The 11,659-nt window shown below is 43.6% G+C and overlaps 1 protein-coding gene across 2 annotated transcripts in view; it reads left to right on the top strand.

Annotated features, from left to right (window-relative positions):
- The first annotated feature begins 9,263 nt into the window (after positions 1-9,263).
- The window catches only part of LOC112266317 (collagen alpha-1(VIII) chain), a 28,660-nt gene continuing 26,264 nt past the window's right edge, over positions 9,264-11,659 (top strand). For both annotated transcript variants that reach the window (XM_024443705.2, XM_024443704.2), the window contains exon 1: positions 9,264-9,354. The gene's annotated coding sequence lies outside the window, so the exon portion shown is untranslated. The remainder of the gene's footprint in view (positions 9,355-11,659) is intronic.

Raw genomic sequence — 11,659 nt, 5'->3', positions numbered from 1 at the left:
AGCGACCAGCAGCTGAACTCTTCTCACACGTGATGTATCTCCCAACGGCTGGGTCGTCTGGGTCGTAGAGGACAGACGGGAACACGCAGAGTCTCTCTGCCCCAAAGCCCAGTGTGAGGAGCCCAGCGCAGGGACTAGTGTTTGGTTCTGTTTCATACAACGTCCCACACCGGAGGTTCAACCTCGCCGCCAGCCTGCCGTACTGGAGAAAAACACAGAGCAGTAGACCAACTCAAAACAAACCCACAAATGCCAGAGAGATTGATGGCAGGACAGCAAATTCAACCTGTGCCCAACTTCCAAAGCTAGTGTTAGCAAACAAGTGGTCCGACTGGTATTTCACACAGTAGCCCAACCCTCGATGGTAGTGTTACCATAGTTACCAGAGAAAGGATGAACCCTTTCTTCACGATGTCAACATTACAACCCCTCTCCTTAAGGAGAGTGGAGATTGAGGGCTTGAATACATTATTTACCTATTACAGTGAAGGAACAGGTCCTGTAATAGCCGACTAGCTTTATGGCAGAAAGTGATGTTTTGTTCTGCATCATTTGCTTTAATGACATCATACCAATTAAAGTGTAAAGACCCATCCTGTGATGATTGAGAGATCTGTTTGAACTAAATTACCCTTAAATATGTTCCATTTTTCGTAATGCTATTACAGACATAATATTAAACAGACACTCACTGTCGTGGGGAGGGACGTTAACCACACATGACCCATTGGGAGATTTCAGTCTGCTGCCACATACACAACACACACACACATTGATTTATTTGATTTAACCTTTATTTAACTAGGCAAATCAGTTAAGAAAAACTTCTTCTTTTCAATGACGGCCTAGGAACAGTGGGTTAACTGCCTACACATGATCCATTGGGAGATTTCAGTCTGCTTCCACACACACACAACACCACACAACACACATGATCCATTGGGAGATTTCAGTCTGCTGCCACACACACACACACACAACACCACACAACACACATGATCCATTGGGAGATTTCAGTCTGCTTCCACACACACACACACACACACACCATTGGGAGATTTCAGTCAGCTGCCACACATGATCCATAATCCATTGGGAGATTTCAGTCAGCTGCCACACACACACAACACAACACAACACACATGATCCATTGAGAGATTTCAGTCTGCTGCCACACACACAAACAACACAACACAACAACATGATCCATTGAGAGATTTCAGTCTGCTGCCACACACACACACAACACACCACACATAATCCATTGGGAGATTTCAGTCTGCTGCCACACACACAAACAACACAACACAACACACATGATCCATTGAGAGATTTCAGTCTGCTGCCACACACACACACACAACACCACACATAATCCATTGGGAGATTTCAGTCTGCTGCCACACACACTTGGGAATATCACTGTCTGGGTGGATTTGTTTTCTTCTCCAGAACTCTATATAGTGTTGTTCAAACCGCCCCATTAACAATTAGGATTGAGAACATTTTGAATAAACAGACGACACGTTATGCAGGCTGCAGGTGGTTCGGTGGGGGGACATTTATTAAGAGAGAATGATATTTTCCATGTTTGTGTGCCAAAACAAAACAGGGAACGAGGAAATGCCTCTGTAGCGAGTGCTTGATATATGAATGCGTGAATAATGAACCTGTGGTAGCAGGAAACCCACAGACAGTTTATACATTTCTCAACTTTCTCAACTTCTCAGCTTTAGAAGGATAGTCGTCTCAGAGGTATGGTACAGGCTCAGTCCCGGTGGCTGAGTTTCCCACATCTAACTTGTCAAATCAAATCAAATTTTATTTGTCACATACACATGGTTAGCAGATGTTAATGCGAGTGTAGCGAAATGCTTGTGCTTCTAGTTCCGACAATGCAGTAATAACCAACAAGTAATCTAACTAACAATTCCAAAACTGCTGTCTTATACACAGTGTAAGGGGATAAAGAATATGTACATAAGGATATATGAATGAGTGATGGTACAGAGCAGCATAGGCAAGATACAGTAGATGGTATCGAGTACAGTATATACATATGAGATGAGTATGTAAACAAAGTGGCATAGTTAAAGTGGCTAGTGATACATGTATTACATAAGGATGCAGTCGATGATATAGAGTACAGTATATACGTATGCATATGAGATGAATAATGTAGGGTAAGTAACATTATATAAGGTAGCATTGTTTAAAGTGGCTAGTGATATATTTACATCATTTCCCATCAATTCCCATTATTAAAGTGGCTGGAGTTGAGTCAGTGTCAGTGTCAGTGTCAGTGTGTTGGCAGCAGCCACTCAATGTTAGTGGTGGCTGTTTAACAGTCTGATGGCCTTGAGATAGAAGCTGTTTTTCAGTCTCTCGGTCCCAGCTTTGATGCACCTGTACTGACCTCGCCTTCTGGATGATAGCGGGGTGAACAGGCAGTGGCTTGGGTGGTTGATGTCCTTGATGATCTTTATGGCCTTCCTGTAACATCGGGTGGTGTAGGTGTCCTGGAGGGCAGGTAGTTTGCCCCCGGTGATGCGTTGTGCAGACCTCACTACCCTCTGGAGAGCCTTACGGTTGTGGGCGGAGCAGTTGCCATACCAGGCGGTGATACAGCCCGCCAGGATGCTCTCGATTGTGCATCTGTAGAAGTTTGTGAGTGCTTTTGGTGACAAGTCGAATTTCTTCAGCCTCCTGAGGTTGAAGAGGCGCTGCTGCGCCTTCTTCACGATGCTGTCTGTGTGAGTGGACCAATTCAGTTTGTCTGTGATGTGTATGCCGAGGAACTTAAACTTGCTACCCTCTCCACTACTGTTCCATCGATGTGGATAGGGGGGTGTTCCCTCTGCTGTTTCCTGAAGTCCACAATCATCTCCTTAGTTTTGTTGACGTTGAGTGTGAGGTTATTTTCCTGACACCACACTCCGAGGGCCCTCACCTCCTCCCTGTAGGCCGTCTCGTCGTTGTTGGTAATCAAGCCTACCACTGTTGTGTCGTCCGCAAACTTGATGATTGAGTTGGAGGCGTGCGTGGCCACGCAGTCGTGGGTGAACAGGGAGTACAGGAGAGGGCTCAGAACGCACCCTTGTGGGGCCCCAGTGTTGAGGATCAGCGGGGTGGAGATGTTGTTGCCTACCCTCACCACCTGGGGGCGGCCCGTCAGGAAGTCCAGTACCCAGTTGCACAGGGCGGGGTCGAGACCCAGGGTCTCGAGCTTGATGACGAGCTTGGAGGGTACTATGGTGTTGAATGCCGAGCTGTAGTCGATGAACAGCATTCTCACATAGGTATTCCTCTTGTCCAGATGGGTTAGGGCAGTGTGCAGTGTGGTTGAGATTGCATCGTCTGTGGACCTATTTGGGCGGTAAGCAAATTGGAGTGGGTCTAGGGTGTCAGGTAGGGTGGAGGTGATATGGTCCTTGACTAGTCTCTCAAAGCACTTCATGATGACGGAAGTGAGTGCTACGGGCGGTAGTCGTTTAGCTCAGTTACCTTAGCTTTCTTGGGAACAGGAACAATGGTGGCCCTCTTGAAGCATGTGGGAACAGCAGACTGGTATAGGGATTGATTGAATATGTCCGTAAACACACCGGCCAGCTGGTCTGCGCATGCTCTGAGGGCGCGGCTGGGGATGCCGTCTGGGCCTGCAGCCTTGCGAGGGTTAACACGTTTAAATGTCTTACTCACCTCGGCTGCAGTGAAGGAGAGTCCGCATGTTTTCATTGCAGGCCGTGTCAGTGGCACTGTATTGTCCTCAAAGCGGGCAAAAAAGTTATTTAGTCTGCCTGGGAGCAAGACATCCTGGTCCGTGACTGGGCTGGATTTCTTCTTGTAGTCCGTGATTGACTGTAGACCCTGCCACATGTGTCTGAGCCGTTGAATTGAGATTCTACTTTGTGTGTGTCATTGTCACACACTGTTGTCCAGCTCAGGTCAGTAAGGTTAATATTCTCCAACAAATGTATGTCTGGGATACAGTTTTAATGTATTCATCATGGGACAAACAGGGCAAACAAACCCTGCTGGAGAGCTACTGGGCATACGGCTCTAACAAACGTCATTCAGGTTCAGATGGTGTGTTAGTGCAGGGATGGAACAAAAGCCTGCACTCCCTTTTCCTGAAACGACCTCAGCAGTGTTGGCGCTCCCTCATGTTTTGCTCTGTATTGGTGACTTCACCTGTCCTTGCACCCGAGCCAAAATAGACAGAGACGTAATAACGAGGCAGAAAGACAGGTCATTGGTCTCTGTCGGAACAGTTTCAACTTTCCAGAGGTCATGACGTATCTGTGCTGGAAGACCAGTTGCATATCTGGGGACCGTCCTTTCTGGTTTAAAGTGATAAATAGGGCCGTTCCAACACCATCTGAAGGCTGATGTTCACATGATGAATCTGTCTCAATCTTGCACCAACTTTTTATCCTTTACTTTTCGTCCTTCTCAGAAGTAGTTCTTGAATCCTTAATTTGGTATCAAATGGCAATGAATTCCGACACGTTTTGACGACCTTATCAAAAGCTGTTCTGAAGGCCCATAAAAAACAGAGAGGAATATTTTCCAACCTAGCTTTCATTTGGCAGGGCGATGGAGTGGATGCTGTATTAAGATCTCTGGAAAAGGGGACCGTCTGCATTTTTCAGAGGAGCATGTGACTGCAGCTTTATTTAATGTTCTCACAGGCAAACGTGTCCAATCCTCGGCCAAACTCGACAGCTGTAATTCTACTAAATGGGAGTGAGTTAACAGTCAACCCGAACACAACTCGGCGGCGATATAACACCGCAGTAACAGAAACGATATTCAGAGTCGCACCCAGCTGCACTCTTGCGCCTCTCTCGTTCTCGCTTCTTAAACTTCAGCTGACTTCCTCTGACCATGGGAACCACAGAAGACAACCATCGATCATCTCTGTAGTCTGCGGCCGTCGGCCAGAATCTGAGGTCACCTGACCAAGCAGAATTTGAATAATTGACCAATGGAATCTCATTCTTGTCTTCTCTTCTTTTTCTGTTTGACTTCGCTAACGCTGCTGCAGATCAGTGTCATGGTTTACAGCCAATGGGGACTTTTCAGTTAATGAAGTGAATGTTCTGTAACTAAGGTTGCAAAGCTAGTGGTAATTTACCAAAGTTACCAAAATCTTCTGTAATTTTGGTAGTCTATGGCAATTTATGGTAACTTTGGTCACTTACGTTTCATAGCTTTTAAAAAATGTATTCACATATTTTATTCATTTTTAAAAATCTCTGTCCATATTGTCCATGAGTTTCTAGTGGATAAACCACGTGGTTCAACAGAAAATAGCCTAATTAACAATGGCATTATTTTCAGTTAGCTCTACAGCTCTTCCAACAATTGACTTTTTTCACAGCTGCCACCAGTTTGGCATCAAAAAATGTACAACAAAGACATTGACATAGTAAAGAAAATGTGTGTAAAAATGTTTATAAAATATATTTCATGCTGAAACCCTCAAATTAAACAACAATGGTATTCATTCGCTAAATTGATGGTTAATATTTCAGATAATGTTTTACAGCTTTGTCATTGTATCTTTTATTTAAAAATCATCTTATTTGACATGTGATAAGGCCACACGGAGGGCCAGAAAACACCTGTGATAATTGGAATTACCCAAAAGACTTACCAGACATCTTGTGCTAAATTACATTAAAATCCTTGAAAGTTACCAAAAATCTATTCGAAATTCTGATAAACTTCTAAAGTAATATACAGTACCCTCCCTTTGCAACCCCTCTGTGACTGTATATCTCAGTCAGGGCTGGGACAGTCTGTGAAAATGTAATGATGTCAATTTAACATAACATTTTTATCTAGAACTCTCCCAATGAGACACATGGTGTATGCAGTGTTTGTGAGTCACGCAATGAACACATCTCTGCTCTGCATTAGTGTTCTGTGAAAATGGAGTGTTCTTGAACATCCTCTCTGTTGAACCTCTGTTACGTCATAGCTGCTCTGTGACTCCTTAGAATAGCAGCAGAAACCTTGATGAACCCTACAACGTACAGCCCTACAATATACTTCTTTGATATCTCAGCACTGACAGACACACTGATGAATACATGTAGCTATTTATAATATGTACAATATTCAAGAATGATAACATGGAATGTAAATGTAATTGTTCAAGTTTGGTTTCGAGAAAGATCATGCATTGTATTAGACTAGCTACAGAACATGACTTATTAATGAATGGTCCCATGTTGGGACAAATGGCCATGTCATCTCTCATCTCTCTGTCTGTGGTTGAGTGTTTAGTGCTGTGGCTGGGAATGTCTGTGTGTAACCTGGGTTGACCAGAGGGACTGCTGTTCTCGGCAGCTGCAGGGTTCAACCAGGCTCCTGGCATTGGAATTATCTGCCCCGGACCAGGGCCCAGCTGCCGGTCACGTTTGAGCTGTCGATCCAACACATTCATACTGAAACATTGCCTGTGTCTCTAACAGACAGCCTGTCAGCACCAGAGAACATGAGCTGTGTGAGTAACACAAGTCCAACGTAGCAGCAGTCTCTGTCTGTCTGTCTGTCTGTCTGTCTGTCTGTCTGTCTGTCTGTCTGTCTGTCTGTCTGTCTGTCTGTCTGTCTGTCTGTCTGTCTGTCTGTCTGTCTGTCTGTCTGTCTGTCTGTCTGTCTGTCTGTAAGAACTAGTCACTGAGGATTTAAAGACAGTCAAACTAAATGATAGACCACAGATCAACATACCGTGGTGTATCAGATATTGTCGTTATCATGTACAAATGTTCACATCATGTTTTGATAGTTGGACTACTCCTGTAGTGTGGGAGTGAACTCAGTTGACATATTAGTCATCCCCACTAACTGCCAATGGGACAGATTAAAGGAAGTTGATCAAACAACAGGAAGCAGAGATATAATGGCATATGCATACCACATTTCTGGGGCCGCTGTTTGACATAATAACATTTTGGCCTTGAGATGTAAGCACATGCAGGTTAACTACATGGATAGGAAGTCTGGGCAGGTATGATGTCAAAGATTCCATTCAACTGGTGGCTGTTCAATGTTTTTCCTTGATATGTAATGGAAGATAATACGGTGTCTAATAGATCAATAGAAATAGGATGAGTGGTTCCTGCCAGACACCATAATGTGAGACAGGTGGGGCAGTAGAACAAATGGACAAAAAGTGTCCAGAAAAAGGTTGATATTTGTGTGTGTGTGCGTGTGAGAGAGAGAGAGAGAGAGAGAAGCAGCACTTGAGGACAGCCTATTTGTATTAGAAAATACTTTAATGAGGAGTGTGCCTAAAGTGGATGCAAGACAGATGCAGCTGACAATAAAATGGGCGGTGGTTATGATAATGTTTTCTAGATAAACAGGAATGGGGGTGGTTATGATAATGTTTTCTAGATAAACAGGAATGGGGGTGGTTATGATAATGTTTTCTAGATAAACAGGAATGGGGGTGGTTATGATAATGTTTTCTAGATAAACAGGAATGGGGGTGGTTATGATAATGTTTTCTAGATAAACAGGAATGGGGGTGGTTATGATAATGTTTTCTAGATAAACAGGAATGGGAGGTGGTTATGATAATGTTTTCTAGATAAACAGGAATGGGGGTGGTTATGATAATGTTTTCTAGATAAACAGGAATGGGAGGTGGTTATGATAATGTTATCTAGATAAACAGGAATGGGGGGTGGTTTTGATAATGTTATCTAGATCAACAGGAATGGGCGGTGGTTATGATAATGTTCCTAGATCAACAGGAATGGGAGGTGGTTATGATAATGTTATCTAGAACAACAGGAATGGGGGGTGGTTATGATAATGTTATCTAGATCAACAGGAATGGGAGGTGGTTATGATTATGTTATCTAGATCAACAGGAATGGGGGGTGGTTATGATAATGTTATCTAGATCAACAGGAATGAGGGGTGGTTATGATAATGTTGTCTAGATCAACAGGAATGGATGGTGGTTATGAAAATGTTATCTAGATCAACAGGAATGGGGGGTGGTTATGATAATGTTATCTAGATCAACAGGAATGGGTGGTGGTTATGATAATGTTTTCTAGATAAACATGAATGTTTTCTAGATCAACAGGAATGGGCTGTGGTTATGATAATGTTTTCTAGATCAACAGGAATGGGCGGTGGTTATGATAATGTTATCTAGATCAACAGGAATGGGCGGTGGTTAGGATAATGTTTTCTAGATCAACAGGAATGGGTGGTGGTTAGGATAATTTTTTCTAGATCAACAGGAATGGCGCAGGAAGGACATGGAAAACTGCAACATTACAACACAGTTTCAATACGCCATCAAATTAATACCACAAATTGAACCAGCTGTTCACTCGCTGTGTTCTGTTGATGTGAAGCTCTGCAGCAGAAGCACCACTGAGTTGTACGGTGCTAGAGATCAGCAGCCGGCCCAGTGGACAGATACTGGGAGATATAGCTCTTCTACTTCACCTAAACACCACCGGTCCACTGAACCAAACTTCTATCGTAGGAAATCATCACGCTAAAGAATGGTTTTAACAGATAAAATCAAATGAGAATCAAGGAGAAGCTCCTTACAGGAGTAGTAGTGTTAGAGGTTGGATTTATTTCCTTTGAGTGACCTGCCATGTCTCTATGTCCAACTCTCTTCTCTCTATCCATCTCTCTTCTCTCTATCCACCTCTCTTCTCTCTATCCACCTCTCTTCTCTCTATCCAACTCTCTTCTCTCTATCCCATCTCTCTTCTTTGTCCAACTCTCTTCTCTATCCCCATCTCTTCTTTCTATCCACCACTCTTATCTATATCCACCTCTCCTCTCCCAATCCATCTCTCTTCTCTCTATCCACCTCTCTTTTCTCTATTCACCTCTCTTGCAGTCTCTCTCCATCTCTCTTCTCTCTCCCTCTCTCTTTCTCTCTCCCTCTCTCTGACTCTGTATCCCTACTACTTAGGAGAATACCTCTCCACTCTCTCCCTCTCTTCTCTCTCTCCCCCTCTCTTCTATTATCTTTCTCTCTCCCTCTTTCACACTCTCTCGGGGGCTACCTCACCTCTCCCTCTGCCCACCTTCTCTTAGGGGTACTCCTCCCCAGTAGCTCCACCCACCTGCACATAACAGCCAAGTCTCCTCACCAGTAACTCCACCCACCTGAACATAAAAGCCTAGTCTCTTCCCAAGTAGCTCCACCCACCTGAACATAAAAGCCTAGTCTCCTCCCCAGTAGCTCCACCCACCTGCACATAAAAGCCTAGTCCATGCTGTTTACTTCTGTTCAGGGGTCTGTATCACACTTCTGTAACTCCAGTGATAGTTCCCCTCAACAGACACACACTGAGCAAGGTAAGGACATCCTATAGGTTTCCTGGAGGAAGGTGTGGTCTGTCAGGATTAATTTGGCTGATATTATGATGATGATTTGGAGGGGTTTTGTGAACTGGGTGTTTATCAGGAGTGTATTCTCATTCTCTAGACCTGGTACCACCTGACTATTTGGTGCTTTCAATGTCTGCATTTTTCTCCTCCGGTGAGTTTGTGTATTCTGGCAAGGGTGACGAGGGAACGGGGCGAGATTCTTTGCACGTGTCTGGGTTGTTCTGAAGGCTATGTGGTTAAAATGAGGAGAACATTCAGCTCAAATTTTTCAGTGTTCATTGGGACTTTTGTATCCTTTCTTCACTGAGAGATTCCCTGAAAAAGATCCTGCTGGAATAACCCTAAATCTCGTGATGATGAGGCACTTCTTTTTCCAAAGAGAAAAGGACATGTGAAATAGTCTGTTCAGTAGAAATCCAGGGCTTGTCAGAGGTGTTAACTCTGAGAGAACTGACTTCCAGTCTAGTTAGTTAATATCACATCACGTATTAGGATGGTGATGTCATCTCCAGTCTAGTTAATATCACATCATGTATTAGGATGGTGATGTCATCTCCAGTCTAGTTAGTTAATACCACATCATGTATTAGGATGGCGATGTCATCTCCAGTCTAGTTAGTTAATACCACATCATATATTAGGATGGTGATGTCATCTCCAGTCTAGTTAGTTAATACCACATCGTGTATTAGGATGGTGATGTCAGAGGTGTTAACTCTGAAAGAATTGACCCAGTAGCTTTACTTCCAGTCTAGTTAGTTAATATCACATCATGTATTAGGATGGCGATGTCATCTCCAGTCTAGTTAGTTAATACCACATCATGTATTAGGATGGCGATGTCATCTCCAGTCTAGTTAGTTAATACCACATCATGTATTAGGATGGTGATGTCATCTCCAGTCTAGTTAGTTAATACCACATCATGTATTAGGATGGTGATGTCATCTCCTGAATATGATCATATCCTAAATCCTTCACTTAGCATTCAAATATTATTCATATTATTCACATTCATATCATTCGAGGCAGAGAGAGAGAGGCTTTTGAACACAGATTAACCCATTGAAAACATACCTCCAGCAGTCAGGATATGTGCAGTCTGATGGCCTGTCCTTTTAAAGTCAGTAGGCCCTGTGTCCACTAGACATGACTATGTAGCTCTGGGCTTCTTAATGGGTTCCCTAAAGCCCCATGCAGCATCCTAGCTTTACCTTCACTTCCTGGCCCATAGATCTGAGCCTGGACCCTGAGGGCGACTCTATTCTGTCCCCCGTCTCTTCCTCTCTCTCTTTCCCCCTCTTTTGCTCTCTCTCTTTCCCCTCTCTTCCTCCCACTCTTCCTATACAAGGATTAGATACAGCAGCAGGTTGTTTTTGTTGTCTCTGAGGTTCATTGTGGGAGCGTTCCTGTGTGTCTGCTGTGCAGCCTGAGAGAGAGGGCCAGAAAAAGGCCTGGGCAGCGGGTTGTCACTCTACCCTCCCCAGAGGGTCACTCTCCCCCTGAAGGTGTGGAACAACAGTACCCGGTGTGATCTGTCTTAGACCGCTCAGCCATTTCAGGGAGGGGTGGATGAAATCATTTGGAATTCAACTTATAAGCCGCAACCTATTGTATGTGTTGTGTGAGCTAAGGGTGGTGCCCTTGCCTTGTTCAGGGTGAAGAGGTGATTCGGGTGTAGTGAGTTGGCAGAGATTGACTCGACAACGAAAAGTGGAGATTGAGTCTCTGACATGGTTATAACTGTGTTCTTTGCTAGTTTAAAACAAATCACACCTGGTGATGTCATTTATTTATTTATTTTCTGAAGTTTATTTGGACAGGGACAGCGTGCAACAAAAACATGCGCTGCTCCAGATTTAGCAAACAGCTCATTTACATACGTTGTCCCTGGGCAGGTGAACATATACTGTAACCACGACAACATTATATACAAAAGGACAACATATGTATATCAGACATTTAAAAACAACAGGAAGGACATATAGACAAATAGACAAAAAAACACTTAACACATATAAAATCAGAATATTGAACATCAACCCTCGCCTCAGACTGACAAGTGGCTGTGTATTATAAAGGGTTGCTCTGATTATTGGGGGAGGAACATTTACATTTTCAACAAACAAATCACATAAAGAAATGAGATTTAAACCTGTATTGCTTAGGCAATTAGTGTCAACCTATTGGACAAAAGCACATTGTGTGACTGCTCTAGCTCATAAATTAGTAGGTCTCTCTCTCTCTCTCTCTCTCTCAATTCAATTCAATT

Source organism: Oncorhynchus tshawytscha, linkage group LG14, assembly GCF_018296145.1.
Source record: "Oncorhynchus tshawytscha isolate Ot180627B linkage group LG14, Otsh_v2.0, whole genome shotgun sequence".
NCBI classification, from domain to species: domain Eukaryota; kingdom Metazoa; phylum Chordata; class Actinopteri; order Salmoniformes; family Salmonidae; genus Oncorhynchus; species Oncorhynchus tshawytscha.
This window is presented reverse-complemented; position numbering and strand designations above follow the sequence as displayed.